The 8,935-nt window shown below is 42.9% G+C and overlaps 1 pseudogene; it reads right to left on the bottom strand.

Moving 5' to 3' along the window:
- Nucleotides 1-248: 248 nt before the first annotated feature.
- On the bottom strand, nucleotides 249-6,413 carry LOC133518926 (uncharacterized protein K02A2.6-like; annotated as a pseudogene).
- Nucleotides 6,414-8,935: the final 2,522 nt, after the last annotated feature.

The following is an 8,935-nucleotide window of genomic DNA, read 5'->3' as shown; positions in this document are numbered from 1 at the left end:
TTACTTTTAGTTATTTTAAAGTATGGTTCATTGGTTAAGGTCCGGAGGTGGGATGGTCTCCTATACCTGTCCAGCTGCCCCAGCAAGTGTTTATATTCTAATATTACAGCAAGTTTTACTTTGTCATATACACTAGATATTCTACAGTATTTAAACAATTTGTGATAATTATTTTTATATTGAAGTACAAGATGAGATAGATGTTGTTAATTGATAGATACGTGGGGTGAGACAAGTGAAACTACTGCTTGCTGTTAGCGTACTGACGTGTATTCGTAAGTTAGCGCGGTGGGTGTGTGCGTGAGCACACATACATATGCAACATTCCTCCCCTTAGCTTACATACACGTCTAAATTATACTTAACTAAGAATAACAAAGGATTACAACAACCTATTGCTAAAAGAATGGCTTGTAGTTAATCTTGGGTCGATTGCGCTTTGACCGAGAAGTGGTAGGCACGGGATTGTTATCAGCGGGGACGTCAGAATCTCGAGTCTCGGGTTCAGTGACCGGGCCAGGCAGGGCCTCCAAGAATTCGTCATCTTCTTCGGACTGGCCTCCGGGTATGGACCGCGGCGGCGTTGCAATAGGCTCGGCTGATGACGCAGGCTGTGGATCTGGAACCAATTTCCACTCTCTTTCCTCCCCCGTGCTATTAGGCTGCCGTTCCTCGCTCGGCGCTGGCGACAGCGGGCGGGCCGATGATGTGTCATCGTCCTGGATTTCTATGTCTTCATCAGAGTAACTAGAGTAAGCGCAACCGTGCCCTTTATCTAACACAATTTGGTTTTTGTGTTTTTTAAATGTTTTGAAAGTAATATTGTCTTTTACTATATAAACAACTTTGCCAACTTTTTTTACAATTGTGCCTCGGCACCACTTAAATTTACCATTTGCCTCGAAGGCCTTAAATAATACTAAATCTCCTCGAGAGAAACATTGCGCCTTACGGCACATTGACGATTTATTCTGTAAACACTGATTTTTTTCGTACAGTATTAGCGAGCGCCGGAGATGAGGGTGACGATATTTTAGGGTTAATTAAATCTAACCGAGTCTTTAATTTACGTCCATATACCAACTGAGCAGGCGAAACCCCCGTTGTAGTGTGTACAGAATTTCTGTAGTCAAATAAGTATTTCAACAGTCTTTTCCACGAATTCTGTACCCCATTGCCACTCAGTATACTGGTTTTAATGCCCTTTTTAATTATTTTGACGTAGGACTCCGCCTGCCCGTTGCTAGCCGCGTTATATGCCGGTGATGTAACATGTGAAATCCCGTTTAACATACAAAAAGCCTCAAACTCGCGCGACGTGAACGACGTACCATTGTCGGTTACCAATGTATGTGGAATTCCAAATCGTGACATGAATTCACAATTTTTTTCTATAGTCGCTAAAGATGTCATAGTGGTTTTCATATTATAGACTTCTACCCATTTTGTATATGCATCTACTATTACTAAATAAGAGCTTCCGTTGATCGGTCCCAAGAAATCACAGTGTATCCTGTGGAACGCGCACGGCGGGTACTCCCATTGCGCGAGCGGCGCACGCGCGGGGGAGGGGCGTTGTTGTATACATATGGTGCAAGCACTTATCAACCTTTCTAAAGCCGCGTCTACTCCCGGAAACCAGAACCTAGACCGAACTTCAGCTTTTGTTTTTACAATGCCTAAATGGGATTGGTGTACTTCGGCTAAAATTACGCTTTGTAATTTTGCTGGAATAACCACTTTGTGACCTCTCATGACACAGCCGTTTTCATAAGACAGCTGTAACCGACATAAATAATAAGGTTTTAGGGCCTCCTCTGATACCTTTTTAGGCCAACCGTTTAAATAAAATGGATCACTTTTTGCAAAATAATATCTCTTTCCGTGTGCTGTCGCAGCTCGGTTAATGTCACCGGTAAATTACCATCCACAACGAAATTAATGTATGAGGCTCGATCAGGAATATCAGTTGTGGCGGTTGCGCAGCGCGCGGCCTCCCCCCGCGCCCCCGCTGGCCCGGGAAGACAGGCTCGAGATAAGAAATCTGCATTGTTATCCGCGCTCCGAACATACTCGATTTTATAATTGTAACCGCTTAAAAACATAACATAACGTTGAAGCCTGTTTGCTGACACTTCTGGTATGCCGCGGTACGGTCCAAAAATCGACAATAGGGGCTTGTGATCCGTACGAAGGGTGAATGGTACCGCCCTGCCGTATAAATACTGGTGGTACCTTCGTATCCCGAATATAATGCTAGTTGCCTCTTTTTGAAGCTGTGAGTAACGCTTCTCCGCAGCATTCAGGGTGCGCGATGCGAATGAAATAGGCCGCTCGGTACCATCAGCTTCAATTTGAGACAAAATCGCACCTAAGCCACACGGTCCAGCATCAACGGTAAGAACTATATCCGCAGCAGGGTTAAAATGTGCTAACACTTGCTCAGAAGCCAAACATTGTTTAATAGCCGCGAATGCCCTATCATGTTCCTCTGTCCAGCACCATTTAACCCCTTTTTTTAACAAGTCATATAGCGGACTCAGGATGGCCGACGCATTCGGCACGAAACTCCTATAATAATTTACTAATCCTAAAAAGGATTGTAACTGTTTTTCATTTTGCGGTATTGGAGCGTCTAACATGGCTTTGACTTTAAGCGGTGATTTATGTAAGCCATGCTTATCTATCACGCATCCTAAGTAATTTACCTCATCTTTAAAAAAATCGCACTTCTCTTTTTGTAACGTGAGGCCGGCTTCTTGTAACCTTCTAAGTACCTCGTTCAGCCTAGTTAGGTGCTGCTCGGTGTTTTCGCCCGTGACGAGCACGTCATCGAGTAGACACAGCGTGCCCGGAACCCCCGCAAGCACCCCCTCCATGGCGCGCTGGAACACGGCGGGCGCCGAAGAGAGACCGAAAACCATGCGAGTATATGTAAACAACCCACGGTGAGTATTTACACAAGTTAATTCTTGCGACTTTTCGTCTAACTCAAACTGGTTATAAGCATTAGATAGGTCTAATTTCGTAAATTGTTTCCCGCCGTACAGCTTTGCAAAAAGTTCGGTTACAGTAGGTAAGGGGTACTGGTCAACCACCAGCTGTTTGTTTACGCCCGTCGAATAATCAGCACAAATCCTTATCGCCCCGTTACGTTTTAATACCGGCACAATAGGTGACGCATACTGCGAGTGGTCGACCGGTTTTAAAACTCCTAATGATAATAATCGATCTATTTCCTTATCGACTTTGTCCCGTAGGGCGAATGCGATCGGCCTCGCGCGGATAAAAACTGGTTTAGCGTTTTCTTTTAACTGCAAACTGACTTTATATTTATTAAATTGTCCTAATTTATCGGAAAATACTGAGGTGTAACGTTTTTCCAATTCTCTTATTGTATTGCTAGTTTCCTGGTTTTGACCACAATAACGGACAGGCGAAATTATCGCAAGCTCTAAATTGAAACGCGAAATAAAATCGCGACCTAGGACATCGGCGCCTGCTTTACGCACTACGTAAACTTTAAGCGTATGAGTTTGGTTTGCGTAAGTGACGGGTAGGCGGACTGCCCCCAAACATGGAATGTTATCACCCGTAAACGTAATTAACCGATTCTTTGTAGCTGACAATGGTACATCGCTAAAATGCTTTTTGTACGTATTTACATGCAACGCAGTTACGGCTGCTCCTGTATCTATTTCCAAATTAATTGGACGGTTAAACATTAAAACTGTTTCAATCATCGGTTCCCCTTTGTTTGAACGGATATTAAATATCTTATAACACTCACCGTCATCGTCATCGCCCTCATCCACGGCGTTCACTGCCATGAAATTCACACTTTTACACATCCTTTTTAGATGCCCTGTAGCTTTACACTTTTTACACCTGGATTTCGCGAAACGACACTGCAATGTTTTGTGATTATAGTAACCGCACACTTGACACTGCTCTTTTTTACCGTCAGCGCCGCCGGTATTCGCGGACGTACTGTCTCGCTGTAGCGTTTTTTCAACCTTGAACAGCTGATCCTGGGATATTTGCACCGGTTGTGATGCCGCTGCCCCCGCGCGAGCACAATGTACACTTTCAGCCAGCTCGACGGCCTTGGCTAGAGTAAGCACAGTAAGATCCCGCGCAAAGAGCTTCTCCTTCTCCGGACCGGATGACATTCCCATGACGAATTTGTCGCGAAGAGCTTCTTCCACATTGCTAAAACCACAATATGCAGACAATCCGCGCAACCGTGCCGCCCATTGTGGAAATGTCTCCCCTGACTGCTGTGTAGCCGCGTAAAATTTGTACCGCTCGCCGAATCCACAGCGCTTCGGAGTGAAGTGGTCGTCCAGCAGCTTGACGATATCTTCGTATGGCACGCTCTGCAGCTCCTTCGGTAACGCCAGGTCCGCTGCAAGCTTGTATGTGCCGTCGCTGAGTGCGCTAAGGAGGATCGCTCGTCTCTTTTGGCCCCCAGCATCTTTGGTGTCGTCAATATCATTCGCGATGAACCACTGCGCAATACGTCCTTTGTATGTCTCCCAAGACTGCGTAGTGTGGTCAAACGAAGACAATAAGCCGAAAGTAGCACCAGACATTTTTCGTTATTTTATCTTTTTTGCTATGTGGGTAGTCGCCGCCAGTGATAGATACGTGGGGTGAGACAAGTGAAACTACTGCTTGCTGTTAGCGTACTGACGTGTATTCGTAAGTTAGCGCGGTGGGTGTGTGCGTGAGCACACATACATATGCAACATTAATGATGGGTCACCAAGGAGAGCAAAACAAATTGAATGCCCCGTTCAATTATGGACAAAATTAGATGTGTAAATTAGAGGAATATTCCATATATACATCAACGATAATGAAAGTAGTAACAATGAATTGTAAACATAGAGTTAATTGAGTTCATTTATTATAACATACACGCCTACATAAGAGTCGCTAATTGTTTGCTACGGTTTCATTAGGAACACTGTGAAAGCATATTAACAGCAGTTCTCAATGATATCATACGCTAATTACCGGCAAAATTGTCTGTGCCCTTACTACTCGTACTCGGGTATTCCCGTTGGTTTCGTGAGCGCAGACGAACCAGTGGCTACAGGCTTGGATACAGTCGCATATAAAGAGTAGGTAGTCTTTTTGTGTTGCCCCTTGTGTTTTAGCTCGTTGTTGTACCACGCGTAACCGGAATATTCTAGGTTACCTGATCCTTCGACTCGCCTAAGTTCGGTAAGCAATTTAGATGACACCACTGAACATGGCCGCAATACACTATTACAGCCTCCAACTAATGTTGCTATATAATTTCAAACCCTCTTACAAAGATTTAAGACTTACAATATTTTTTGGCTAAATGGCTTGTTAGTTCTCTTGCCACGACGCTATGTATGGTCATTAGTGGTTCGTATACAAACAGTAAAATTAAATGATACTGCTTAATAGTAGCAGTAACTGCTTACATTGTAGTGGAGGCTCCGCTAAGTAGTTTGTAGTGAAACTTTAAAATCGTAATCAGATTTATGTCATTAGCCAATATGTTTAATTCGATGTTAAGAGTGTATTAATATGCATTGACAGTATAGCCTGATTTAACAGTATTTTATATACGAGGTATTACATTTACAGAATTCGATAGAAAAGAGAAAAAGCTACGGCTGAATAAACAGTAAATTTGAAACCGCTGTCAGTTTACTCTTTTGAATACGGTATCAGTAAAAACAAAAAGTGTGTATCTTTTTCCATTTACAACCTGGCATTTCAACTTATCGATATCCTTCTCACCTGGAATTGTTTCATGCATGACACGCCATTTTACGTTGAACTTTGTGACTCGGTGCTCAAAGTTACAAAACTCGATTCTCTATAATTATAGCCGTTTTACCTTTTTTTATATATTTAACTTGATTTATAAAAAAATACAATCATGAAATGCCTGTTGCTTCCTTTATAAACATTCACTAGTGACAGATATCCTAATCCAAAGTTTGGCTATTATTTGTTAAGCCAAAACCTTGGGCAATATGTAAAGCAATCTCAATCATATAACAAGGTAAACCCCTAATGGGAACGACCCAATTTAGTTATGTACAAGTTTATTTGGGTATCTATCCGTAGGGTATTATAATAAATGGGGACAAATCCGCGACCTTATTGAAATTTTATTAAGTTTGTCTAAATGTATATTTTGACCTAATAAAAGGGTAAGTATACAGGGCTTGAAAATTATTTTGATTAAAGCAACACAGTATGTATGACCTTGATATAGGTTTACTACCTGGTCTTCTTAAATCCGGGGACTTTTTAGCAAAAATGGTGTTTTATTTATAATAATACTGTAAACCTCCGTATGTGCCGTGCCTGCTTTGCTCCAAAGCACGAAATTTATTTTAATTTTTAAAATTATTATATTGTGGCATACCGACACTACTATCACACTTAAATGAGGTTGTGCTTTAGTTCTCATATATGAAAGCAAAGTAGGCAAATTTAACTTAAAAAAAAACATCATCGTTCCATAAATAGGTACCGCAGAAACAATACCGCAATAAAGCAGGCAATAATGAACATTTCCGTTAATCCGGCTCACGGCTCTATTACCGCCCGGAGAAAACAACGGATCAGAATTAAAGAAAAGATTAGTAATTCGCCGTCGAGCGGCGCTGAAGTGAAGTGGCGCAAACGATAAATCTTGGCCGTTCTTACGGATTCTGGCCGTTTTCTTACGGATTCTGTTCTTCGGCCGCCATTGCAAAAACGGCCACGCGTAATTAATTACCAACCCGGTCGGGTCAGCTTTGCAAAATCCTATCCCTGCTTGTGACTTTTTTGGGATTACAGCAAAGTTAACTGTAGGTAGTTCGTTAATTGATTGTGCGCTAAATTAGGCACGAAGTACGTCGTAATCATGTCGGAACTCGGCACCTTGATAAGTTATGATAATAATGAAGTACTTAAGGTCAATGTGGGAAAGACCAGCATATAACATTTTTGGTTGGGAAGCCAGTCATAAGGCAAGAACTCTCGTATTTTAAAATACGTACTTCGCTTAGACACAGTCAGAAAGGAAGATCTTCGCTTCTTCTGCACTTCTGTAAGTATGAAGTTAAATGAAGTATGTGCACAAAGGTACAAACGCAAGAGTTAGAAGCGACGAAAGAGCTAGTAGATCTAACCTTATATTGTGGTAGGTATGATGATAATCATATGTTTGCCGATTTAAAGTAAACCGTCACTACTATCACGTTGTAATAATTAAATGAGGTTGTGATATAGTTATCATATATAATATTAGTACATTACGAAAAATAGGAAATTCGAGACGAGTGGAAACACGACCGAAGGGAGTGTTTTAAATCGACACGAGTGAGATGGCAAGAGGCCTGATGGGGTGTCCTTGGTTCCTTGGAGCTTGGGACGGATGTTAGTGTGAGATGCTACCTGCATAGACACACTGGCACCGTCCCACCTCCAACGGACTAAGGTAAAAGCGGGTGCAGCGGCGGAAAGCGCCGAAATTTTGAAACGAAATAAATATAAGAGCCTCGGTAGAGAGTACCATTTTGTACCATTTGGCATTGAAACTCTAGGTCCATAAGGTCCCAGCGCGCATAAGTTTTTTGGAGAAATCGCGAAACGTCTGGTTGACGTAACTGATGGTGACCGAAGAGCTGGCGGCTTCCTCGCACAACTTATCAGTATTGCGATACAACGAGGAAATGCTGCCAGCATCCTTGGTACAATGCCTCAAGGGCCTATTTTAGAAATAAGCTAGTTATAGTAATCATCTGTATACATCCATTATGTATATTGTTATTGTAAATAAATATTTATTACTATACGTACGTATTTAGATTATTTATCCAACACGGTACATTCGTCAAAATAATAATAAAAACAAAAAGATACAGATCAAGAAATAAATCTAAAATAAACCACCCTGAATCGTACCTGGCTCAAAGGTCCCAATTATTCCCGCTGCGTTTCCCCGCTGAACTGCAATGGAAACCTGCTGAACCAGATACGACCCAGAGCGAGGATCGCAGCCCCTCTCGCGCAAACGGCGCCCTAATTCTTTAATAAAAACGAGAGCCTCTGATCCCCAAGGCCCTGCCGTCTCGATCGCCACCGGCACAAAGTCGTACGAGGATTCCAGCGCGGCGTACTTCGCGTGCTTAGCCCGTGCCGCGGACTCCGCTGCTGAGCCAGCACAGCTTGTGGTCTGCCTCAAATGGGATGCAGCATAAGTGCTAACACAAGTTGCATCCCAATAAAAAAACCAGCGCCCTCTCCGCCACGGAATTAAAGTAAGTCCATCTGGCCTCTTACCGTCCGTGCGGCTCAACCCCGGCGGCTCCACAATGCACGGCACATTAGCCGACACTAAGGCCCGCCGAACGATCTCATTAATGGAGTGGTGCCTCGGGAACCGCTCGGCACATCTCTGGCAACTCAGACCGTGATGCCCATTTTCCTCCGCCAATACTCCACAACGGCAACGATGAGCTTCACACACCCTTGCCCCCAACCTGAGAGCCGCTGAAATTCTTAAAGAACCGTTGTCTAAGAGCGTCCCCAGCTGCGGCGAAGGCAAGGCATTTAACCACGCTCCAGACTCTGGTCGCCCAAGGGCTTTAAGGCGCGCTAGGTCAGCACCCGACGCAACACCCAATAGCATTGCTTCTGAACCGCTGGATTATCAGGCCGCTTATCGCCGGGTATAGTATCTGACCATTTCGCTAGCGCATCAGAAACTAACGGGACCGGAAAACTATAAGATTATTTATTAATAATTGTATTTTTTTTTTCAAATTTATATTTCTGTATTTTGACATGTAAAAGTAAAAGTGTTAATTAAGAGTAGAAAGAATAGAAGTATTATTTATTAAAAACATATATTTTTTTAACCGAAATATCGTAGAAAAAATATGTTAAG

Source organism: Cydia pomonella, chromosome 6 (assembly GCF_033807575.1).
Source record: "Cydia pomonella isolate Wapato2018A chromosome 6, ilCydPomo1, whole genome shotgun sequence".
Taxonomy (NCBI): Eukaryota; Metazoa; Arthropoda; class Insecta; order Lepidoptera; family Tortricidae; genus Cydia; species Cydia pomonella.
The sequence above is the reverse complement of the archived record's forward strand: the minus strand, read 5'-3'. Positions and strand labels throughout refer to the sequence as shown.